At 36.7% G+C, this 26640-nt stretch overlaps 1 long non-coding RNA gene across 10 annotated transcripts in view; it reads left to right on the top strand.

Annotated features, from left to right (window-relative positions):
• Positions 1 to 26640, top strand: part of LOC112822377 (uncharacterized) — a 153516-nt gene that overhangs the window by 77895 nt on the left and 48981 nt on the right. For 8 of the 10 annotated variants that reach the window (XR_012380101.1, XR_012380099.1, XR_012380095.1 and 5 more), the window contains 2 exons: positions 7823 to 7896; positions 12117 to 12323. This is a non-coding gene — a long non-coding RNA (uncharacterized lncRNA). Of the gene's footprint in view, positions 1 to 7822; positions 7897 to 12116; positions 12324 to 26640 lie in introns of those variants that run through there. The other 2 variants (XR_012380093.1, XR_012380094.1) reach the window with 1 other exon arrangement.

Raw genomic sequence — 26640 nt, 5'->3', positions numbered from 1 at the left:
ATTCAATAATTTGATGATGTAAGTATAAATGAATCATTAACATTTGGATTTGATTTTTCTTACAGTGCATGTGATTGCTGAAAAATGGAATTCTGCCTAATATAATAAATTTTGACTTTTAGCAATCATTTGTGGAGTTATGCATCAGATTTATGCACATTCCTTTAATAATCATATCTGGAAAGTTTACTTGATGTTCTCAAAATTAAAAACTAAAAGTCACTTTGAGCATAAAGTTGAAGAGATTAACTTGAAAAAAAATGCTTATACATTTACTCAAGCAAAAGGATAGACAATAAATAGTCAAGCAAATTTCATTTAAAAAAATACTATGCCTTTTTTTTTTTTATTTAGCAGGTTATGTTTCTTTTCTTCTTTTTTTTAACAGAGGTAGAATTTAGTGATTCATCAGTTGCATATAATACCCAGCGCTCATTACATCAAGTGCCCTCCTTAATGCCCATCAGCCAGTTACCAAAACCCCCACTCTCCTCCCCTCCAGCAACCCTCAGTTTGTTTCCTATAGTTAAAAGTCTCTTATGGTTTGTCTCCCTCTGTTTTCATCTTATTTTATTTTTCCTTCCCTTCCCCTATGTTTATCTGTGTTGTTTCTTAAATTCCACATATGAGTGATATTGTATATTTGTCTTTCTCTGACTGACTTATTTCGCTTAGTTCCATCCACATCATTGCAGATGGTGAGATTTCATTCTTTTTGATGGCTTGAGTAATATTCCATTGTGTGTGTATATATATACACATATACCACATTTTCTTTATCCATTCATCTGTCACTGGACATCTGGGCTCTTTCCATATTTTGGCTATTATGGACATTAGCAGGTTATTTTTCATGTCACTTTTTTTAAGTCCTGTTTTTTTGTTTCTTATTTTACTTTATAGTTAGTATGTATTCATTATGTAAAAGTATTTCTATTGAAAAGAAGAAAGCATGATCACATGGATTTCTTTCAGCCATTCCAATGTAACCACTATTAATACTTGATTAACATTTTTCTGTGTTTTTCCATGTATATTTATTTATTTATTTATTTTTAAAGATTTTATTTATTTGAGAGAGAGAGAGAAAAAACACCAGCCAAGGGAGGGGCAGAGAAGCAGACTCCCTGCTGAGCAGGGAGCCTGACGTGGGACTCCATCCCAGGACCCTGGGATCATGACCCAAGCTGAAGGCAGACAACCAACCGACTGAGTCACCCTGGTGCCCTTCCATGCATATTTATATCATTGACATTCTGTACAGATATTTTTATTCTGATTATTTTTACTTAGCACTTTAACCTAAATATTTTTCCATGTTACTAAACATTCTTTGAAGATGGTTGTTTTTGTTTGGTTTTGTTTTATTTTTCTTTTAGTGGCTATATAATATATCCCAGAGCTGTACCATATTTTGCTTTTGCATTCCCCTATTGTTGAATTGTTTCTAATTCTCTTATAAATACAGCTATGATGAACATTGTACACAGGAATTTTCTTTGTATATAAAAGCCTTCTCTGTGTTTAGAAGACCCAGAAAAGAATACACATTACTGGATTAAAGAATAAAAATATTTGTAAACTTCTTGATACAATCATTTTTCTCCAAAAAGATTGCACTAATTTGCATTCATTTTAGTAGTAGGAATTCTAAACAAATAAGTCGTCCTCAATAAAAGGCAAAATGTTTGATCTCATTTTAATTTTTATCTCTTTGCTTATAAATCTATTGAGATCTTAAGAGTTTTCATTTTTATTTGTAGGAGCTCTTATAAGGAATTAATCCTTTGTTTTCTTTCTATTTACTCTCTCATGTTAAAAGAAGTTTTTGGGGTGCCTGGTTGGCTCCGTTGGTTAAGTGGCTGACTCTTGATTTTGGCTCAGGTCATGATCTCAGGGTCCTGGAATCAAGCTCTGTGTGGGGCTCTGCACTCAGTGGGGAGTCTGCTTGAGGACTCCCTTCCTCTCCCTCCCCTTCAGCCCCTCCCCCTGCTCACAAGCTCTCTTTCTTTCTCTCTAAAATAGATAAATCTTAAAAATTTTTTCAAAAATAAAGAATGGGAATTTGTACTTTTCTGACTATGAAGGAGAAAAGATCTATGAACAGAGGATGTCCTTCTATTATTCAAGTTTTTAAAGTTTTTTCAATAATGTTTTATGGTTTTCAGAGAATAAGTTTTGTACTTCTATTGGTAAATTTATTTTCAGTATTTTATTGTTTTTTTTAATGCTGTTGTTCATGCAACTGTTTTAATTTTATTTTCGAATTGTTCATTGCTAGTGTACAGAAATACAATTGATTTTTATATGTTCATCTTGCATACTCACAGTGTAGTTCAACATGTTCCTCTATCTTCTGTAATTCCTACAAACTGGCGGCTGGATTAAAAGTCTTTTTTTGTTTTTTTTTGTTATTAAAAGTCTTAATCAGACTTGGGTTCCTTCTCTTGGCCAGGTTGTGTTCTTCCATCAGAAGACACATACTGTCTGGTTTTTGCTCTCTCTTGTTGTTAACAACCATTGATGCTTAGGGCCTAGACCTGCTAACCTCAATTGGGCTTAAAATAAATGTGATATTCTAATTATATCACTTCTTTTTAATTTGTTAGCTGTGTGATTTTGTAAAGAATAACTTCTTGATTCTTTCCCTTTATGTAAGTTTTTAAGATGATGAACTACTTCACTGTCATTCTCAGAAGGTGACTAATTGGTTTACTTTTAAAATACTGTTATAAACACATGAATTTAAATGTATTTAGTATGCTTCAATGCACTGCAGTTCTCCATACTGAAGCTTCAACTGTTCCATATTTGGTCAGTGGGAGCCTCTTCAAATTGGCTCTTTTGTCCTTTTGACATGACCTTTGCATTTGATAGCTTCCTTATTGTCCAGTAAGACAAGGTAATATTGGCTCAACTAGTACATTTCTTGCACTGAAATCAGTCATTTCCCAAGAGGTTCTGGTTTCTTTCACTTGGAATGTTATTTCAAGATCACAGTCTGGATACTCAGAGGCTTATTGCTCATGGGTTGATTATTATAGATTATTTCTAGGCTTTTTTAGTAGGCAAAAATATAAAATATTACATGTGTACATACACACTGAATTACTTACATTTAAAGATTAAACATGTGGTTTTATAATTGCATTTCCTCTTACTATGATTTTATAAGTGCTCCCCCCACACATACCCCCACCCCAGCCCTACCAAGAGTAGGACAGTTAAACACATTTTATTTCCCATGGTGATCTCTGCTCTGATCATCTGAGTCTCCCCGGGGTTGCTGTTTTGATTTATGCCCCTTAAGTTCTCATATTGTTTTTCTCAAGCTCCCAACTGGATTAGACTGAAAGCATGAAAACATGAGGATAGATGTTTTTAGGAAGTTCCCATTTGTATAACAGCAAAACTGTCTTTAAATTAGAATTTAAAACACTATAAATTAATACTATAAGTGCTTAGAATCTAGATACTTTGAGATAAACTTATTTTACTGTTGAACATTTGTTTTATTCAAAGAATTCTGAATTTGTTTCTATTCTATATAGTACTCTGATTTGGGAGTGTCTCAAAAATAGTTATATAGTCTTTGAAAACACAACTTCAAAATGTACAATAATGTAATATATAAAGAAATAAGACAGTTTTTTGGGCAGCACAGATGATTTCCATCTCCCTGGCACATGATTTTTTGCTTTTGTAAAGTTTTTTGATGTACTGTTTTGCTGATTTCATTTCGTTGCCTATGTTCTATCCTAGCTCACTGAATTTCCTTTAGGGCAATTATATTGAACCCTTTGTCAGGTAATAAGATCTCCATTTCCTTAGGGCCAGTTACTGGGACTTTATTTTGTTCCTTTGGTGGTATCATGTTTCCCTGATTCTTTGTGATCTTTGGAGCCTTGTGTTGGTATCTGCTCATTTGAAAAAGAGACACCTCTTCCAGCCTTTGCAGACGGGGTGTGGCAGGGAAAACCCTTCCCCAGTCAGCTCAGCCAGAGATTCTGAGTGGGCTGGCTGATGGGGTCCACCAGTGGGTAGGCCAGGTGCCAGGGACTGCAGCAAAGTCCGTTGCTCACTTTGCTTTCCCTTCCCCCATGGGAGAGCTTCTGGGCCAATGGGATCTCTTGATACTGCATTCCGAAGGGGTAATGCCGATACAGGGGAACTGTTCTTCTTACTGTTTCCAGGGCACCTTTGTTCATTTCTGTGTTCCACCTATATGCTATTACCTCTCATCTGGATTCCAGAGTTCTCATGAAGGTATTTTCTACTGTGGAGAATTGTTAAATGAGTGTTTATGTGGGCATATTAGGGTGAGAACCTCCTATTCTGTCATCTTGCTCCTACTCCTTCTCAACATTTTCTTTTTTTTTTTTTTTTTTTTTTTTGGTTCTTCTTTTGATGAAAGACACTTTGGCCTGGGCCTGCCTCAGATACATGAGATATTTATTTTTATTTATGAGTTTTTATTTTTTGTAGTTGTATATTTATTCAAAAGGTAAGTTTACGAAATGAAGCTGTTTGTTTCCATTTGTGCAAAACCTAACCCAGTAATTCATAATGGATGAAAAAAAGCCATTCTCTTTTGCATTAAAATTTTTCAAATAGCCCTTTTAGTATTTTGATCCCATTAAAGATTCCCTATTGAAATAAGTCACATTAAATATTCTGCTGAACAATCATCTTCATGATTATGCTGATAAATCTATGGTTCAGTCCTCATTCCCTCATTTTTCCTCCAAGGAATGTTGAGATCCTAAAAATTACCATAAACTGGTGATGTGTGTACTTAAATTTCTCACATAATGTGGGCTACTTTGAATGATTTGTTGAAACTACCAGCATATTTTCATAGTAAATATGTGTCGTGGAGTGGAGTCAAAATTTATACAGCAGGGCCGCCTGGGTGGCTCCGTCGTTAGGCGGCTGCCTTTGGCTCAGGTCACAATCCCGGAGTCCTGGGATCGAGCCTTGCATCTGGCTCCCTGCTCAGTGGGAAGCCTGCTTCTCCCTCTCCCACTCCCCCTGCTTGTGTTCCCTCTCTCACTGTGTCTCTTTGTCAAATAAATAAATAAAATCTTTAAAAAAAATTTATAGGGCATACCCAAACTGCATCACACAAATTAGTTATATCCTCCTTTTGCTCCCCCCTTTTTAAACACTGACAGTAGCCTTGTGGAATGTTTTAAAGATAAAGTATCGCTAACTAGCAAAGTATAGAGTCTGCAAGCAACACGTTTGAAATTTCCATTTCCAAAGTTCTTTTAACCCTTGTTAAACCAATTTGCCTATTTCAGGGCATTTTACCTGTTATGATTTCAAAGGACATGCCTTTATGTGATTTGGTGCATAAAAATTGTACCAAATAAGTATTCTTGATGTTTCCCTGGGGATATTTGAGATAGATCATTTTTCTTAACTGCTAGCTTGTTAAACAACAGGATGTTACTAGAAACTTATGTGGAGCCTCTGATTCTCACCATTTTAAAATAGAATGAATAGTTAAGAAATTTGGCCACTCATCTTTTTCAGTTCATGGTCTCTTCATTTGCCAAATAAACAGGAATGTAAGCCTGCTGTGTTTATTTTGGATAGGGAAGTTCTACTTCACTCAGGAGCTCACATGTATGATCTTCCTTGGACAAGAAAGTATGCTGGACTGCCATCAAACCCTTTCTTCTCTGTGTCTCAAGTGAGAAGAAAAGTTGACTTCTTGTTCATAGCTCTTATGTGTCACAGAGAGGGGGAAAAAAACAATTTGCATCCTAAGGTAATCTAAAAAAAAATAGCCTTTGACTGTATATGCGTTGGTATATGTCTAAATATGAAGATATTAAAATTGTCACAGGAAGCTTACAGATAATAAAGAAGGAAAACCATCATTCAAAGGAAAATTGATCTTTGAATCTACAGGTAGATCTTGACGAAAGCACTACCTTTTTTTTATTCTTGGATAGCAAAGCTTTCTTATAATCATCAAAATAATCTCACTCAAGAGCCTACTCATCTTTTTATGTGCTTTTTTTATGCTTGTGAATAAATTTTTAACAAGATTTCACTTGTGAAAAGACTAGATTTTTTTAAAAAAGATTTTATTTATTTATTTGACAGAGATAGACACAGCAAGAGAGGGAACACAAGCAGGGGGCATGGGAGAGGGAGAAGCAGGCTTCCCGCTGAGCAGGAAGCTGGATGCGGGGCTCCATCCCAGGACCCTGGGATCATGACCGGAGCCGAAGGCAGATGCTGAACTGACTGAACTGACTAACTGACTAACCACCCAGGCGCCCCGCCCCCCTTTTTAAGACTAGATTTTCTAATATTTCCTGCTACTTGCTGTCATGTTTATTTTTAGACTAAATCAAGATTATGATTGTTTCCTTTAACCATTTAGTATCCTTAAAATTTCATAACACATATTGCCTCCTTTTAAGAGTGACAAATTTAGCATCAAAACCAGAATAATAGAACTATCGAGGTGTCTTTTACACCCATAAGACTACTAGACTACATCAATAATTTTCTCTTTTACTTTATAAAAGGAAAAATGCTAGAAATAATTGTGTCTATATATGAGGATCATGCCATAATTTTAATTAGCTCAGCACTACTGTCAAAACTGTTCTGTTAGCTAAGCCCAAGATATAAGAACTGACAAATCAAAAAGAGAAGCTAATTTTCTCTACAGTAATTTTATGCAAAATGAATATGTTTTAGTATATTTGCCCTTTTTAGGAAGAATGGAAACAGTCAAGTTTATGTGCATAGACTGCCACAGTAACTATCAATAAGTTGATTATCGAGAGAGTTAGTTTCTAGGTTTAAAATAGCTTGTCAGTTGGTGACAATCATGGCACACATCTTATAGGATAAATTAAAAGACCCTAGAGTCAATGACTTCACTGTCCATAATATGTTCTTATTCTCAGGGTACTCATTTACTAAATTGTAAAAAAAATTAATTTGTATGAAACTTCAGTGGGGGGACTTTACTCTTCTCCATTCTTATTTTGTTCATTATTAAATAAAATAACCAGAGTCTTTTAGTCTTGTAATCTAAAAGTGCTCTCTGCTTCTTCCTCCTACTTGCCTCAAGTCCCCCACCACAAGGCTCAAAGTATCTTGGAAGAAACATCAAATGAATGATGGCTTCAGTAAAGAACTTCCCCACACATTCTTAACCATTGTTTCTGCGTGGCACAGACTTAGGCATGTGGGTGTTGTCCTGGGAGCAAGATGCCTGTCAAATAAGATTTCTAACACTCCTAGTATAGATGCAGAGGACTCTGTGTCAGTATAGTAGAAAATAACTCAAGATCAAATGAATAAGAATGAATTACCTCAGACTGAATGAAAGAGAAATTTAATTGTGCTTAATGTTTTATTTTTTAAATAAAAATATAAGAACACTTACCTTTCTTTGTGATCTATCAATTTTAATAGGTTATCCTATTACAACCTGGAATAAATTGACTCCTTAGAATTCAGTAAAAGTCCTAAAGAATAAAAACAATATACAAAATAATACATAATTGGAAAAATTTAAGAAAGAGGATTTTGTAAAAATCAAAGGCACACTATTGACCCTGTTGACAGAACAGCTCAGAACAATGGTTAAATATTAGGCAAAATGCCTTTAATGTGTTCTGTTGCTCTTTATTACATTGTAGTTATTTGCATAGTTTCAGTAAAAATCTTAGTGAGGCATGGTAAGTCAACTATTGAAGAACAAAGCATATTTTTTCTCATATGGAAATGATGCCGAAATGTAGTTTTTGGTAACTGCTCTATCATTTATGGATTCCTACATTTACAGGTAGGAAAAAGAGTCACTTTCTGGAAGAATAGACGTCCCGGAGATCTTAGAGAAACAGAAATAATTCTACATTTGTAAGTACTGCCGGCAAAATTTACTAGGGGTACATTGCATTGGATTTTTCTGAACCCTAGCCTTGAAATACATCGTTACAAGAGCAATAAAAGTACTTCTGGCAAATAACAGTGATTACTATGGCCCTGGGAGCTTTACAAAGTCTCCAGAGAGAAATCAAATATGAAGCCCTAATTTCATATGGCTCTAGTTATGTTAACCATATTAACAAGGATATTTTTTAAGGATATTTTTATTAATTACGGTAACAAAAACCAAGTAAACAAAACATCAAATTATTGATACTGAATTAGAAAATAGCTAAACAAATGTATATGGCCAAAACTTCACTTATGTGGGGGTGTAATTTGACCAGAAGCACGGGACTGAGAAGCAAAATGACACTTTGCCCTGCTGGCATTTTGACCTAGCATCTCACATAACAGAAAAAAAGCAATTTGTATCCTTAGATGAACTTTAAAAAGCAAAAACATGGTAAGCCTGGGTGGCTCAGTTGGTAAACATCTGACGATTTCGGCGTAGGTCATGATCTCAGGGTTGTGAGATCGAGCACCAGGAAAGGCTCTGTGCTGGGTGTAGAGTCTGCTTAAGATTCTCTCTCTCTCTCTCTCCCTCGGCCCACCCCTCACTTGCGTGCTTTCTAAATAAATACATAAATAAGAAATAAAAAGCAAAAACATTCTGTAGAGCACTAGTCTCTAAATAAGTGAAGGCTTGAGCCGTTTCTGTAAGTGGTAACTCCTTGACTTTTGAAATCCTGATGACTATAAATATGTGATCTTTGATGCTTGCAGGGATGAAAATCAAGTGAGCAAACTGCTATTTTCCCACCTGGAACAGACTATAACTTAGGTCGTTTGTTTGTTTGTAAGGTTTTTACTTTAAGTACCTTCTATGTTTGTTATTTGGTTGAGCTATTCTGAAGTCATTTTTGCAAAAACATTGCGAGAGAAAAAAAATTATTATTTTTTTTAATGCTTGTGCCACTCTGAGTTTTCTTTTCACAGAGGCCATGTGGTGAGTGGCACAGTATCACTGGCAGACAGAGCAGGAACTAAACAAGTTATCTCCTAAAACTAAAATGTTTTACTGTGACTCCATTTTGTTTAGTTTAACAAATCTCCTATGTACCTTCGAGTGGATCATTTACTCATTTCTAGGTTTTTCCACTGAGTTTGGTTCAGTAAAATTACTTGCTAAAAATAGACACTTGGCTCAAATAAGTTTCTTAACAAATGTTAGATCCCTCCCTTTTCTGTCCTCAGTGGTAATGAATATTCACTTTGTGATCTTGCCATGAAACCATTTTCTTTAACGGCACAGTTTTCAATTTTCCAAGATATGTTTCCAAAATAGCTTGTTTTTGGTTGTACAGAAAGGGAGACAGTAGGAAGAATGAGGTATCACAGATGATTTTCTCATCCCTTATGAGCACTGAATCTTTGAGAGTAGTATTAGTATACTCTGGATTCAAAAGTAAAATTAAAACCTATCTTTTCCTGGGAAAAAAGGATAAGTTTTGGTACTACACTGTCTCTCAGTGGTTCATTTAATATTTAGTTCAAATACAAAATGTTTCATAAAATAAGAAATCTAAAATTTGCAAACAGACTTTTCAATACTTTGAGTTCATTGAGTTCCTAAAGTAACAATAACGTAAATTATCTTGTCTTATGTGTGTATATTGTCACTAATTGAACAGCCAGAAGCCATGATGTGTTATAAGGAGAATTTCATGGTCAGCTTTCCCTGAAGCAGGAATGAATGAGTCTATATGCAAAAGAGGGATTGACATAATATGAAAGAGAGAGTCAAGCCAGGCTGAGTACAGGGCATGATTAGATTGGAAAATCTCACCTTTGAACATTCATTGTTCTGTGTCCAGTCACTACTAAGTTTTGTTTGTTTTTAATCTATATTTTGGTACCCTAAGAGTAAATCCTGAAAATTAGCTAAAAGTTTACTTTGAAGCTTCTCTCTGTTAAGTTGGCTACATTCAGATTTGATTGAGAATGTGTGTGTATGTCTATGAACAGGGGACTATGCCAGGAACTTCTAGAAAGACAGAGGCAAATACAGTTTGGTTTCAGTTATCAAGGAATTCATCATTTATTATAACAAAGGGGATACTTCATGTTTTTCCTTTTGACATTACCTAACATTTGTTGAATAATGAAAACTGTCAACTCTTCTCCTTTTTATAGTGTAACTTACAATTCTCTGAAAGATGTTCTGTGAAGAATAGTGATAAGAATGTGGAAAAAACAGGTTTCAAAATTCTATGGGTTGCTCTCTGTGGGGTAAGGACCAAGTGTAGTATCTGATTGAGGCTTTTAAGAAATGCCTCTGTGTTTAAATTGATTTATGATCATAGGGGCATAATTGATTTATGATCTTGTAGGCATAATTTACTCAAGATGTCATTGGTTAGAAGTTTCCAAACAAGCTTAAGTGAACTGAATGCTTGCAATAGTGTTGAAGGTATCATCTTATTCAAATTTTTACAATTTCACTTTCATAAAAGTTCTAGAAAAATAATAAGTTAGCCAGAATACCTCTTTTCAGTTGAGTTCAGTATCAATAACAGTTTAAAATCTTGTTTCAAGTCCTTTGTGGGAAGTGCAATCCAGTCCTCCTAAGGATCCTATTTCCATGGGAAGCACCAACTAGCTGAGTTTTTCTTTTACTTTGATAGCCATCAATGATCAGAAGCACTCGAATGGGTCCTTGTCAGGGCAGTGACAGCCCATCTTTTCTCTGAAACATCATGTAGATGAAATCTTTTGGTCAGTAGGAGCAGGAGACTTCTTCCAGGGGGTCACTCCAGGGGTTTATGACTTTGTTTGAGGCTTTCTAGCTAGAAAAGAGATGCCTTTTAAGGCATTAGAATGATTGTAAGAGGATTTAGTTAAATTAGGCACAGGACATGGTCTCAGGCCAAAATCCATATGCTTGCCAAATATGAGTTCACTGTGAGAGACTCTGCTTGCTTATAGATGTGGGTTGCTCTAATTTTTAATAAGGCTGATTGATGGTAGAATTGTAGGTTCTCCTATCATAGGAGGTTGCAGAATCTTTGCCAGTGATTTGTTTTTGGGTTTGATTTATTCATTCTACTTGTCCAGAGGACTGAAAATTATAGGAATCTGCAAACATTTGTATAATTCCTGGACAACAGTAGAAATAAATGACTTCCTAGATCTAATATCCTCCAGTGTGCCCAAAGTGGGAAGAGGCTTTACCACTGTATCTGTATATATTAAGACTTTACCACTACCTGAGCTATTCAGATATCATACACACTGTAACTCGACAAAATCTTTTACTTTTTATGGACCTTTATTCTATAAAATCCAACTGGTTCCTGGAAATTTGGTTTAGGGAAAACTTCCTGTGTTTACTTTGGAAGTAGCCTGTAACGTATTCTGCTGATAAATAGCACATCTCTGTAATATTTTAAGTAATTTCATCTGTTTACTAGGCATAGTAAAAGTCTAGTGTCTTTAAAGTCTCTCTTGAATTTAAATGATTTTGTTGATGATACAATACTAACCAAACAAATAGGGACTTTGGCATGGGAATTATTTTGTTATGTAATTCCCATAATCCGGTCAAATTTCTTTTAGCCCCTTTTATAGCCTCTTTGTCCATTTTCCTTTGTGAAACATATTTTTGAAAATGAAGAAAAATTTCTTATAGTATCAAAAAATGGGGCTTCTAAGTTTGGAGTCTGCTATGGGTTAATAGCAGCTTTTGAAACTCTGTCAGCACAATCGTTGCCTTTAGAAATATTGTCCTTCTGCCCTGTGTGAGCTCCCCAATAAATCACTGATAATTTGAGTAGGCAGTTGTAAAGCCTCTGACAAAGCACTATCAATTTCCTATGAGGTATTTAGGTTCCCATCAAAATAAAAAAATCCTCTATTTAAAAGAATTTACCCTGTTGCATGACAGATACCAAACTTATATACTGCAAACTTTTGGCACACAGGGAAAAGAGGTCCTTAAAATGAGTAATATCAGGTGGTGAGAAAGGCATGTGAGTAACCCTGGAGTCCTCCGTAGCATCTCAGTGACATCAGCTTTGCTGGCACTCCAAATAGGACGGTGTGGTTTTCCTGGCATTAAGGCAAAAACCTATATTATATGGTACTTTGGTTTCCATCCTGTGTTGACATTCATCGGCTTAATATCTCGTTCTCTTCTCTTTGTTTCCCAGGTGCTGGTCCCTTTGGGCTGCCTCTAGAATTCCCTCATGACCACCCAACTGAGACCCACTCCTTCTTGAAACAGTCAGTGCTCCCAGTTATCTCCCCTCTTGACATAATCACAATCTCCTGTTTTCAGAGTAGCCAGTCTTAGCACTAATTTCGATGATCTTAATAATATCATCAGTGCTTTACTATGTATTAATTTGTGTTATCTGATTAAAATAATTCATACTCATTCTCTACATATCTTTTCCCATTCTTTGAAATACAAGATGAAGCAAACATTAATTAACTGCATGATGCCTGCTGTGAAAATTTTCTCTTAATTTAAATTATTTGGACCACATCTCTTGAAGCTTTATTATTATCCCACTTACCTCTATAGAAAGCAGTCATGGTTTAACCTGTTACCATTTGTGTACCTGTCACATGCATGTATTGTTTAGAGTCTTCTTGGCTTTTCTTCTCTTTTATTCTTGCCAATTGTCCCGGTCCTCTCTGTCGCTGATCTCTGCTTGTCCTAGTTTCCACCCACTGTTATTGTTGGTAGATTTGAGCCTTTGCCCTGCTTAGTCTCCTTAGACATTGATTAATTCATAAATGTTTACTAAATGCCTAGTACAAGCAAAATACTGTTTATTTGAAAGGGCAGGTTTAGAAACAAATAAGCAGTTTACAATAGAATGACCAAAAGTCCTGGTTTTCCCAGATCAGTCTTGGCTTATGCCCATTTTCTTGGTGTGATTAACCATTTTTACTCAAAAATTTGTCCCTGTTTTGATAAAGATTATGTGGTCACCTGATTTATAAGGGTAACTAGAGCATAAGGTACAAATTGTTTAAATCCTGTCTGAAAGATGAAGGAAAGACTCCTCCAAAAGTCTGTACTTGAGGGCAGACCATATGGTGAAGACACCTTTGCCCCACAGGTGGTGAAAACATAACCAAGTCCAAGGGCATAGCAGCTGTAAAAACCTAAGAATGCCTGAGGCCTCTGTAAATAAGGGCTACCTCTCTTAACTTCCAACCCAGAAGTCCTTCAAATATTTTACAACTCACCTAAATCATAAAAGTTTTATTTCAAACTGGCACGGCATCATCATGATTTGTGATGTTTAAGATTTAACAACACTCTATTGTATTTCTATTAGCCTTTTGTATTTCTCCTCAGAATTAGATTTTATTCCTATGCATGATACCTGATTGGAGACAATTTTAGTACCGATTCCATTCATAGTTGGAAGTCCCCTGTGTTTTTTGGTGTCATGAGCTTGATGTGTACATTGATCAACACAGGAAATATTCAGTTCACTGTGGCTCTGAAGAGTCTCCAGGTAAGCAAATCTGGGGAGAACGTCTACCCTGAATAGCAGGAACAAGAGTTACATTTAGGCCTGTTGCTTTGCTGTCTTCTCCCAAAAATACGGATATAGGTTTGTAATAAGGATTTATCCTCCCCAGATGAACAAAACTATCATGTAATGCTCTCAGAAACAAGAAATCAGAAACGTACATGAAAACTTCCTAATATTGGTCATTAGGGAAATTAATGAGATAACACTATACACATAGTAAAATGTCTAGTTTTATTTCTTGTTTGTTTGTAAAGGACAATCTTGGTTTCACTAGTTTCAATGGGTGTGACAGAATTCTGGAATAGCAAAAGCCAGGTGAGGCAGCACTTTATCATCATAGAAAAGGTGACTCTGCTTATTCTCCTGAAGAGCAATGTCACTTCGGGGCTTTGACCTATAGCCAATTGATAGTAATGGTCAATAGACCACTGAGTTCTGAGGGACAAAATTTGTGGGTAGCTCAGAGGGGTTTTCTTGATTATGTATTTGTCTAGTTTCAGAAAAGATAAAGATGAACAGAAGATTGATATCAGCTGCTCCAATCCCTGATCCAATATTGTTAGCTTAACTACTTTTTAGATTTAGAGCTATATATTGAAGGAGAGACTGAGTCAATCTTAGGAAGGTCCCTGAAGTGCCACAGCTATTGTGTATGTATTAAGGAAAAATTCTTCTAGCCCTTGTCCAAAGGGATATATGCCCATTACCTGAATAACTGCCCTGAGGGAAGGAGAATATTCACACATTTCATCAGATGTTTGGTATAGATTCTGAACCCACACACATACCTGAGGACCCAAAGCACCATCATGACACCCCCTTCCCCTGCTTATCCCCCCATTAGAGCAAGAGAGCATAGAAATTAAATAATTGAAGTTTTGGTTCAAGTCTATCTTGCAGCGAATTTAATGGAGTCACTTACTCCCATTGCTTTCTTTCTTGAATGTATAATAAAAGATGAACATTGCTAGCAGGTGGAAGAATTCTCACATTGGTTTTTTGACCTATAGAATGAAAGGTAATTGTCATAGGAAATTCTCATCTTTGAGACAATGGGAAAACAAGAGCTTAGCTGCCCAAATGGGAAAAAGATCAGGGCCAATGAGGAAAAAGAAGTGCTGGGTAAAGCAGAGAAAATGGAAAGTACACCAAACTATTAATATTTTGGTTATTTAAAAAATATGTGTTCACTCCTATTGACTTTACTATTTCACACATGTTGATTATCTTTATTCCTCAAATGTTTCTGAACAGTGATACTGCTTCTTTATAACTAATACAAAGAAGGAAAAGAAAGCAGGCTTTCAGTGAGAAATTATGTGGTGGGGGAAAAAATAAAGAAATGACAATAGCAGATTCTGCTGCAAACTTAGTAGGAAAATCTGGGAGCAGCACCAATTTAATGAAAAATTATAGGATAAGAACTCCAAAACTAACCTTAGGAAAGCAAAACTCAGAAAGATGAGTACACCAAATTCCAGGAAGGTGTGGACTGTACCATCTTTCGATCACCTTTGTAATCTTTTGCCTAATGTAGAACTTGGTACGATATAGGCATATAGTAATTATTTGCTTATAGAATAATTGATTTTCATATGGTGAAACTCTAAGATGCACTGAATGTCCAGCATATGGTAGGCACTGAATAAATATTTCAGAATTAGATGAATGAATGATGGAGCTTGGATAAGAATGCTCTATTTTCTCATCCAAAGCTCAATTTACAGCACTAGGCAATGATTTTTGACTGTTAATGTTTCATTTCAATGGTATTAGCCTGAAGTTGACTAGATCTTAGGAGACAGATTTTTTTTTTAACCTCTTCTCACTAAATTTGCAACAAACCAATCATATAGTTAGACTTCTTGGTTTATTCAGTGCTCTATTTATAGTCTCAAAAACAAAGAAGTGTTGCCGGGCTCCTGTCCCAGGGTAAAAGCCCTCTGCGAGAGGTACTAATTACATGTTAATGATGCATACTTGATTTGCACTCCGTTTCAAAGAGTCTGTATAATCGCAGAAGCAGTTACTACTGTCACGGTCAGCCTTGGAACTGAACAGTAGGTCCAGGTTACTAAGATGATGATATTACCTAAGAGGATTCTACTTTTGACCTGCTACTCAGTGTTCATTATATACATGGAGTAATATCAAACTAATCACTGTGCAGAGAGATTGGAGAAAAGAATATCACAGGTGCACAGCTGAGTGCTTTGGACTGACTTGTAGATTCTCTTTGATTATAATGTTTATGCATTCATGCTAGAGAACACTGCAGAATGCTGGAGAGCAGTGGCCATAGATCTCATTTCACTACTAGTGCACTTATGATAAGTTTCCTCCCTTGCCCCCTTAGGCATGGACATCCCTGCTGACCACAAATGAGCACATGCAGACTTTATAATGATTTGCATTTTGAAAGAGTCTCTTTGAGGATAAATCTGGCAAATTACATATGTTTACTTGATGTTGTGCAGTAGAGGGCAACAGAATCCTTGCTCCCTATGGTGAATAAATATGTGTAGAAAGACAACAGACACTGTGACAAGCATAAAGGAAATGCCTAAGGGGGAAGTTTGTGAATTGTTAAATATCTTCATTATGCTTGAAGTTTCACTAATATTCTCCTACAACTTATATGTGCAGATTACTTCTATTTTATTCTGCTTGATATTTGTTTAGTGTCCTTACGATTCAATATCTTCCTCTTGTTCCTGAATTTCATTCAAAGTAGATACCCGTAAAGGGGAAATAGGGTAAGAAATAATGTTTTTGAGCTCCTTTGATGTTCCAAGTTTTTTATGTATCTCACTTCCTTTTCCACTATTCTTTCAATATATTCAAAAGTTTATAGAGGAAGAAGCTAAGATTCGGAAGAGGTCACAAACTAGAAAGTGAATCTAACCTAATTAGCATGCTAATTCCTGGGGGTTTTGGTTTTTATGATAGTGATGACAGGAGGCAGCGGTGGACGGTTGATGCCATTTGAGGGTAGGGATCAGCACCTGCAGGTAAAGCAGGGAGTGTGGTGTGCTGGTAAACACTGAATGACTGGCTTTCCAAGAAAAGCCCTGACTTGTAGTATTGGCTGGCTCAGTGCTGTAAATACTACAATCCTGGCTGATTGTAAATGATTGATGTGATATAGCTGAGCACAAAGTTGGGAAGAGATGTGCAATAGCCCACCATTATGTATTTTTTCCACAGTGTAGATACTAGAGACATAAATACCCCGTGTGCACAGATAATAGTAAATATAATAAAACAAATTAAGTGACCAATTTTGAGTATTACCTTATTTTTAATATAATTTAATTGTAAGTTTATGGATTTTTTGTAATGGCTGTATTTAACAAATGGCTTGCAAAAGAGCTGAACATTTAACAATCTTTTTTTTTTTTAAAGATTTTATTTATTCATTTGAGACACAGAGATAGAGAGAGAGCATGAGCAGGGGGAGAGGCAGAGGGAGAGGGAGAAGCAGGCTCCCCGCTGAGCCAGGAGCCCGATGTGGGCCTCAATCCCAGAACCCTGAGATCATGGCCTGAGCTGAAGGCAGACGCCTAACCATCTGAGCCACCCAGGCGCCCTAACAATCATTTCTTGACAGCTGTTATGAGCTGGTCCCTTTACCTACTGTTCTGCTTCCCATAAAGTTGACAATGTATCAATCAGATTCATTAGGTACCTCCTGCTGAAAGCCCCATGTCTGCTGATTCCCTTTTTTCCTAATCACTTTTAGTGCCTTACTTTCTCCCTATCCATAGTTTTCACTGAGGCTGCTACACCTTGATTTAAAGGGGAGTGAAGGAAGAAGTGGTAAGAGGTGACATTCTCACGGAGAAACCAGTAGGCTATCTTTCATGATTATCTCATATGCCCTTAAACTTCAGAGGGATTGATAGTTACTTTTTTTTTTCTTGAGAGAGAAGACAGAGAGAGAGAGAGAGCACACAAGCAGGGGGAGCGGCAGGCAGAGGGAGAAGCAGGCTCCTCAGACTCGATCCCAAGACTCGGGGATCATGACCTGAGCCGAAGTCAGATGCCTAACTGGCTGAACCACACAGGTGTCCCAGTAGTTACTTTTAAATTTTTTTTGAAAGATTATTTTTTTAGAGCAGTTTTAGGTTCATAGCAAAATTAGAAGGAAGATAAGAGATATCCCATACACCCCCTGCCCCCAAACATGCATAGCCTCCCCATTAACAGCATTCCCTTTCAGAGTGGTACCTTTGGTATGGTTGGTGAACCTACGCTGACACATAATTGTTGCCAAAAGTCCATAGTTGATGTCAAGGTTCACTCTTGGTGTTGCATATCCTATGGGTTTGGACAAATGGATAGGACCTGTACCCATCATTATAATATACAGAGTATTTTCACTGCCCTAAAACTCCTCTGTGCTGTGTCTATTCATTCCCTCCCACCTCCACCCCAACTCCTGGCAATCACTGATATTTTTTCCCCACCTTGTCTGAGTTGTAAAGCTAAAATAGGACTTTAAGTATGTAGAACAGTAAAGGGTGTGAAATCATCCACACATTTATTGAGTAGTAAACTAGAAACGTATTTAAAACTTTGGGTTGGAATTGGAGGGAGAACCTGTTCAGGGCTGAAGGGATGTCCTTGATTTCTTAACTACAACAATCTCCTAAAGGCTATACAGATACAAGGGTCAGTTTATGGAACAACTCCAAATTGTAGAAAACCCCCTTAGCAAGGAGAAATGTCCAGGATAGAAGGATGTGGGCTGTGGGCTGTGGGGGCAGCCAGTCTGCCACAGGGATGGCTGGGCTGGGGGCTACATTTCAGGCCCCGGACCTGTAGGTAAAAGCAGGCTGGGATGAAGTCTAGAGGCAGAGGTTAGTGCATTCACTAAGAGCCCTGCTTTCCAGTCAGTCTCTAGGATGCTGATACTTTCCTCAGACAAGGCAATCACTGACATTTTTACTGTCTCCATCCTTTTTCCAGAATGTCTTACAGTTGGAATCACATAGTACATAGCTTTTTCAGATTGGTTTCTTTCACTTAGTAATATGAATTCAGGTTTCTTCCATGTCTTTTCATGGCTTGATAGCTCACTTCTCTTTAGTGTTGAATAATTTTCCATTGTCTGGATGTACCATAGTTTATTTAGCCATTCATCTACTAAAGTACATCTTGTTTGCTTTCAAGATTTGACAATTATGAACAAGGCTGCTGTAAAGATCTGTGTGCAGGTTTTTGTGTGCCACGTAAGTTTTTAACTTCTTTGGATAAATTATCAAAGACTGTAAGTACTGGATTGCATGGTAAGGATATACTTAGTTTTCCATCTGCTTATTTCTGATAGAGAGGCATTTAAGTCTCCAACTCTGATAGTAGATTCATCTAGTTCTCTTTGCCATTCTGTAAGTTTTTGCCTCATGTAATTGGATGCTGTTGTTAGGTGCATACATGTTAAGGATTTTATATTTTCTTGGAGAATTGGCCCCTTTATCATTATGCAATGCCTTTTTTTTATCCCTGATAACTTTTCTTGCTTTGATGTCTGCCCTGTCTGAAATTAATATAGCTACTCCTGCTTTTTTAAAAAAAATGTTTGAATGGTGTATTTTTCCCCATCCACTTACTTTAAATTTGCATGTCTTTATCTTTAAAGTGGTTTTTTTGTAGACAATATATAATTGAGTCTTGGTTTTTTGGATCCATTCTGACAATCCCAGTCTTTTAATTCACGCAGTTATTACACACACTGATATTTAAAGCGAATATTGATATAGTTAATGTCTACCATATTTAGTACTATTTTCTATTTGTTGCCCTTATTTTGTTCTTGTTTGTTTCATACTCCCTTTCTGCCTTTGTGGTTTTGAGGATTTTATATAATTTCACTTTCTGTATTTTCTTAACATATTAGTTATTCTTCTACTTTTTAACTGTTTTTAGTGGTCTCTCTAGAGTTTGCAATATACATTTACAATTAATTAAAATCCACTTTCAGATAACACTGTACTTCTTCATAGGTTGTGTGATTACCTTATAAAAACAAAACAATCCTAATTGCTCCCTCTTGTCCTTTGTATCATTGCTGTCATTCATTTCACTTATTATATATGAGCATTCATGAGTATATGTACACAAGATATATTTATATATAAGCATACATAATTGATACATTGTTGCTATTATTATTTTGAGCAGGTTGTAAACTGTTAGATCAATCAAGAATAAGAAAAACAGAAGTTTTTATTTTACTTTCACTTATTTCTTCTTTGATGCTTTTCCTTTCTTCAGGTGGAACTGAGTTTCTGATCTATATTTTCCTTCTCTTCAAAGAACTTCTTTCAGCATTTCTTGCAAGTCAGGCCTATTGGCAACAAATTCTCTCAATTTTTATTTCTCTGAGGAAGTCTTTATTTTACCACTTTTGAAGAATCACTTTACAGGGTGCAAAATTTTAGGGTGGTGGTTTTTTTCTCTCAAAACTTCAAATATTTCATGCCATTCTCTTCTTACTTGCATGGTTTCTTTTTACCTAGATCTGAAGAGAAGTCAGAAGTCATTCCCATCTTTTCCCTCTGTAGGTAAGGTATTTTTTTCCCCTCTGGCTTCTTTGAGGAATTTTTTTAAATGCTTTGTTTTCTGTAGTTTGAAAATGATATGCCAGGAGTAATTCTGGGGGCATTTTTCCTGATTGGTATTCCTTGATCTATGGTTTGGTGTCTGACATTAACTTGGGGGGAAATTTTCATTGTTTTAAATATTTTCTGATGTTTAATTCATTATCAATATTGGTCTCGGAATATACAAATCTAAAATTCTACTTTTATTTTCTTAATTAAAAATATACTTTCCCTCTAAAATTATTTAATTTTTGTGTTTTTGTATGTGCATAGGACTTTTAAAAGTAGAAACAAGAAAAGAAGAAAATTAATTTGAGAATTGGTCTAGTAATTGAGTGGCTTTTGCCCATTAAGGACAAAATACAATTTTTTTTTTCTGACACAGTGGGATTATAGCAGCACCATTGTGATTCCAGGAGAGAAATTGTATCTTTTAATATGTCAGAAAATAAGAAGTAACCACAGTTCCTGAAAAATATTCATAAAGATGCAATGACAGGAGCACCTGGGTGGCTCAGATGGTTAAGTGTCTGCCTTTGGCTCAGGTCATGATCCCAGGGTCTGGGATGGAGCTCTGCATTGGGTTCCCTGCTCAGTGGGGAGTCTACTTCTCCCTTTGCCCCTCCCCCTCACTCAAGCTCTCTCTCTCTCTCTCTCTCAAATGAATAAATAAGATCTTTTAAAAAAAGAATACAGGGCGCCTGGGTGGCTCAGATGGTTGAGCATCTGCCTTCGGCTCGGGTCATGATCCCAGGGTCCTGGGATCGAGTCCCACACTGGGCTCCCTGCTCCTTGGGAGCCTGCTTCTCTCTCTGCAATCTCTCTCTCTCTCTCATGAATAAATAAATAAAATCTTAAAAAAAATAAAAGAAGGATGCAATGACACATTTAATTTATACAGTACTCCCCCCTTATCCACTGCGTATACATACCAAGATCCCCCTGGGTGCCTGAAACTGTGAGTAGTACCAAACCCTACATATGCTATGATTTTTATTCTATATATACATACCTATGAAAATTTAATTTATATATTAGGCCCAGTAAGAGATTATCAACAATAATTAATAATAAAAATAGAACAGTCATATACTGTAACAAAAGTTATGTGAATGTAGTTTCTCTCTCTCTCAAAATATTGTGCTGTACTCACTCTTCCTCTGATGATGCGAGATGATAAAATGCTTATGTGATGAAATAAAGTGAGGTGAGTGACATAGCATTAGGCTACTATGAACTTTTGATGAACATCAGAAAGAGGGTCAGTTGACCACAGGGAACTAAAACCATGGAAAGAAAAGCTGCAGATGAGGGTAACTACTATGGACTGACTTTGTTAGAAGATACAGTAAGGACTTTGGATCCAATCAGTGGAAACTAATCCCTGTGTGACTTAGTTTCACTACCTGAGAAGAAAATGCGAACATGTTCCCACCCCATACGTTGATTGTATCTAGTAGATTGTATTGGTTGCAAGCAATAGAATGTGACTATGGCTAGTTTAAAGGAAAAAGTCATAGTAGATCTTGGTAGGGCTTTGAGAATAGCACAGAACTGAAAGGAAAGCCAAAGTACCACACTTGAAAATATATGTGAGCTGGTAAAGTTCCAGAATGCTAAAGCAATAAGCACTCAATAGCAGTAACTAGAGTGACTTCCAGATATAGCTGTGGGGAATAAATCAGTTTCAAACATTCTTGTACTTTGTATTTCTGTCTCAGATCCAAATCCCAGTAAATGAGCACCTGATTGAACACGGGTTACTTTCCCATCTATTGACTGAAGGAGGGCAGCCTCTTTATCAACAGCCTGTTAAAGGCCCCATCCAAGGGCGGAGGGCCGGGGGAGGCAGTGGTAGTTCCCTAAATCAAACCAGGGCACTGTTACCAAAAAACTGTTCCCATGAGAAAATCTCTCGCTCCAAGTGCCAGTGTGACACATGGCTCCTTTGAGGCCACATAGCATATCATTCACATTCATTATACCTCATTCACTTTTTGTAATCTCAGGCATTCTTTACAGTAAAAGTCAAGTTCTTTTTTCTCCAAAAAGCCTTTTCTGATTTATCTTGTCTTCCTTAATCTTTCTTTTTTTAATTCCAGTGGGCTCTTTCACAAAATTTAGAAGTTAATTGTATGTTTTTTAAAGCAGATAGAACCCTGACCTAAACAGTGGTGTTAGATCCAGCTTTGCCATTTCCTAGCTGTGCAAATTTGTTCAGTTAAACTTTCTGGGCTTCAGTTTTCTTATCTCTAAAGCAGAAGGGTTACGTAATTTTTAATACTCTGTAAAATCCTAACAAGGTAATATACAAAAATGTAAAATAAGTATGGTGTAACTTATAAGTGTCCACAAAATTTTTTAAATTTCCTTTTTGTGGGTACTCAGCAATGGCATATCACACAATGGTGAAAAGCCTGGGCAAAAATAGTAAGAGGGACTTTGTATCAGTGACAAAAGTATGGGAATCATATCCTTTTTCTAGTTTTTTTTTCCAAGAAAGAAATGAACACTTTTTAATGAAAAATGGAAAATTCAACCTTTTAAATAACACATTAGTTTTCAAAAATTTGAATGAAATTGAAGGACTAAATAATGAAAGGAAATTTTTGAAAATAAGCCTACTAAGAAAATAAAGCAGAATTATAAAATCTGTTACTTTCAGGTAGACTACAATTAAAAAATAATTAGGCCAGGTATAAAAGAAACTGCCAGTATAGTGATGGTTTTTGAATGAAGTTACTCTTATTCTTTTTTTTTTTAAAGATTTTTTTATTTATTTGAGAGAGAGAGAATGAGAGATAGAGAGCACGAGAGGGAAGAGGGTCAGAGGGAGAAGCAGACTCCCTGCTGAGCAGGGAGCCCGATGTGGGACTCGATCCCGGGACTCCAGGATCATGACCTGAGCCGAAGGCAGTCGCTTAACCAACTGAGCCACCCAGGCGCCCCGAAGTTACTCTTATTCTAAAACTAATTATTTAAGATTCCTTCAAAGACAATAATAAGGTACTACTTCATTCAATGATGTCTCTACAGCTTTATTTGGAATTAATATTCATAAAATATATTTTTTTATTTCATTTATTTATTTCTTTTTCATATGCATTTACCATATTTTTGGTTTGTGTTTTTCTCTGACCATTTTTGTTTTGTTTTGTTTTGTTTTGTTTTGAAAGCATGAGCCTTATAATTGAGCATTGGGATAGCAGGCAATATAATGGAGTCAGGAAAAAAGAAGTGATTTTGGGAAAAGAAAGCTATTACATTTAGCTTCCCAAAGGAAGGTTAGAGTTCTATTAATCAGACAGTTAAAAGTGTTAAAGGTAATTTTCTGGAACCATTAAGGGGCCTTGCAATTAGGACTATCCCCATCTGTTAGGTGACCTTCTCTGGGTCACTATCCCTCCCCCAAGAGGGAATTCCTGTGCTGTGGCTGCTGCTTTGCCAGCTATACCAGTGTCCTGAATGTGCAACCAGGGTAAAGGGTTGCTGCTGCCTCTTTGAGCCACTCCTGATCCTCCATCTTGGTTTGCTGTTGGTGGAAAAAAAAACTTTGATGTTCTTCCTGTGCTGCCTACAAGATTTAAAGCTAATTTTACTCAAAGAAATGGCCTTCATAGACCTACCTTCATACTGTTCTTTCTTTCTATGTTCTGGAAAAATTGCTTTTGAGGACAGTTCAGTTGTCCGTACTCAACTGGAGTTCTCTTCCATGGCTCTGACACTAGTTCTGGCCTGGGATGAAGCATTCCCTGAATTACTAGAAGAGTTTAACTGTGGCACCAGTTCTAAAGAACACAACCACTTCCTTTCTGAAAGACTGTCAGATGTGCGATGTTCTAGAAATACCACAGACTTCACAGGCAGCTGGCTGTGTCTAATGCACAGGACACTATCACAAGACTCCAGCTAGGTTCTGTGCCAGGTATCTTCTGACTTGCCTTATGGTGGGAGCCAGCTAATAATTTCCATCGCTGTTCCTCAGGTTGCCGGTGGCTCAGGTTAGGTCAAATTGAAGCCTCCTTGGATAGCTCTCCCATGTGAACAATGGCCACTCATGGTTTCCCACATATCTCTGAAGAGTTTGGTATCCACCCTCAGATGTCTGAACACTAAGCAGCACTGTTTGGTGACTAATGTACATCTCATGTGTGTCCAGAGGAAAGAAATTCTCAGGATCTCAGCAAACTAGCTTCAGCAGTTTGGCACAGGGAAGAAAAATAGTGGTCCAATACATCATGATAACAAAGGTACTTTAGCCTGTTCCTTTTTCTTTTCTACCAGTTTTTTTTTTTTTTTTTAATAATTGTATACTCTGATATTGCTTCTAGGTTTCTTTGGTTTAAAGTTTGAAGTTTTTTTAAACCCCTACTAGAATAAAAGTTTACTCAACTTTTTCCCCTTCAACGTTTGCTAAGGATTAGATCAAACACCTAACTTCCATCTTTATTTCAAAATGATTTGGTAAGGGAAGAAATTGAATGCATGAGCTCTACATACCTCTGAAGCAGCAGAATCTGTCTTAGAAGGGTATAAATAAAGTCTCTTTGGCCTCTCTCTGTGTATCCACTGAGTTTCTTCCCAGTAGTTTTTGAAATTGAAGTTGATGGTTGATCTTCTTAGTTCAAATAATCATCTGCTTGAGGTTGCCAGGGAGAGATGTGGGGCCCAGGAGGTCTTCTGTCAGAAAACTTTGTCTTTGTGCATTTTCACGTAAACTTTGGCATCTCTGTCATGTTGGGAGAATGTAGGGGAGGTGGTTAGTTTCCATTTCCTCTTCCTCTTCTGAGAGCTATAAACCTTCTGGTTTCCATTGCCTCTTGGATTTCACTTTGTTTCCCTCCTTTGGAAGTAGCCAGTAGCTGTGGTGAGAGTTTAACTTAGAGACACATCCTCCAATCATTGAGCTTTTTGTTTGGAGCAGCAGCAGGTAGATCCATGTGTCCAGAATCCATTGTTGCAGACACTGTTCTGTACCTGAGACTATTAATCCAGTTTGGTTCCATCTTGCAATCTGTAGGGCTAGGGGGAAAGTAAGGGAAATGTATAGAAGCTCTACTTGCCCGATAGCTAAGGATAAGCCTTTCTTTTCTGGAAAGAAAAAAAAAAGTCTCTAAATGCAATGCCCAGCCTTTCAAACTCATGGATATTAAAGTGTTGTTTTTTTTTTTTCTATGACTAATGCCACTTAATTCTTACCACACTGTAGTCTCTCTCAAGAAGGGAAGTTATTATATATTATTTTGGGGTGTGTGAATTCAGTTTGTATTTGGAATTCATCCTTAGCTTCTATAATCATGATATTTTATTATTATATTTCTTTGAAATGGGGGCCCTGGTCCCATATATACATATGTGTATATAAATTCATAATTTTAGTTAGAAAATCTACAAAATTAGTTTAGTGTTAGAGTTATAATTTCCATGTACTTGAAAGACATCTTCAAAATTATAAAAATATTAAGTATTATGCTACGTTTTATAGCTTTATGCTATAGCTAATCTATGTTTGGAGTGAAATTTATTAATCCTGTATTTTGGCAGCCTCTGACTCACCTACCATTATAGCTTTCACAGGTAGTGTAATCCTGAAATTTAAAAAAAAAAATTAAGGAATGAGCTTGAATTTATCCTGACTCATGCGCAAGTTGTACTTAGATGCCACTTCACTGAGAAAATTAGCATGTTCCATTTGACAAGTGATTTGGCAATAAAACTAGTGACTAAGGAAGAAATACTTCCCAAGCAATTGGAGAAACGCCCAACATATGCCCATGGAAAAACACCCAACTTCTTTAATGGAGCACTTTATTTCCTTAGAAGTATAGAAAGAGAGAGAGCACAAGTAGGCAGAGCAGCAGGCAGAGGGAGAGGGAGAAGCAGGCTCTCCGCTGAGCAGGGAGCCTGACGTGGGGCTTGATCCCAGGACCCTGGGATCATGACCTGAGCCGAAGGCAGTCGCTAAACCAACTGAGCCATCCAGGCGCCCCTCCAGGACTTATTGTTAATAGGATATCACTTTTGGGTGCCTGGATGGCTCATTCAGCTTAGATCATGATCCTGGGGTCTTGGAATCAAGTCCTGCATCTGGCTCCCTGCTCAGCAGGGAGTCTGCTTCTCCCTCTGCTCCCCGCCCCCCATGTGCACATGCTCTCTCAAATAAATAAATAAAAGCTTTTAAAAAAATAGGATGTCACTTTAGTTAACCAGTGATTCCCAGCTACAGAATTTGACATCGACCTACTTTCTCACCTGCCAATATGATTTCAAAATAGCTGTTGGCCTTAGGTTAAAAGCCTTCAAAATGTGGGAGTTCTAGGTTAAAAGCCTTCAAAATGTGGGAATTCAGGTTGCCATGAACACATAGAATTGAATTTTATGGAATTCTGACATTCATAGTATTACCTTTCCATTTCCACCTAAGCCCAGGGTAAAAGATAAATACATTACTAGGCTAGAAGAAAATTTATGACTATATAATATGTACATGTAGCTCAGTATTTAGTAGATTGTAGTTCATAGGTTAATTTATGATGTCTGGGAGTATAGTGGAAAGAATTATAAAATTAATG

Source organism: Callorhinus ursinus, unplaced genomic scaffold, assembly GCF_003265705.2.
Source record: "Callorhinus ursinus isolate GAN/ISIS: 27379988/994484 unplaced genomic scaffold, GSC_fseal_2.0 scaffold1, whole genome shotgun sequence".
In the NCBI taxonomy this organism is placed as follows: domain Eukaryota; kingdom Metazoa; phylum Chordata; class Mammalia; order Carnivora; family Otariidae; genus Callorhinus; species Callorhinus ursinus.
This window is presented reverse-complemented; position numbering and strand designations above follow the sequence as displayed.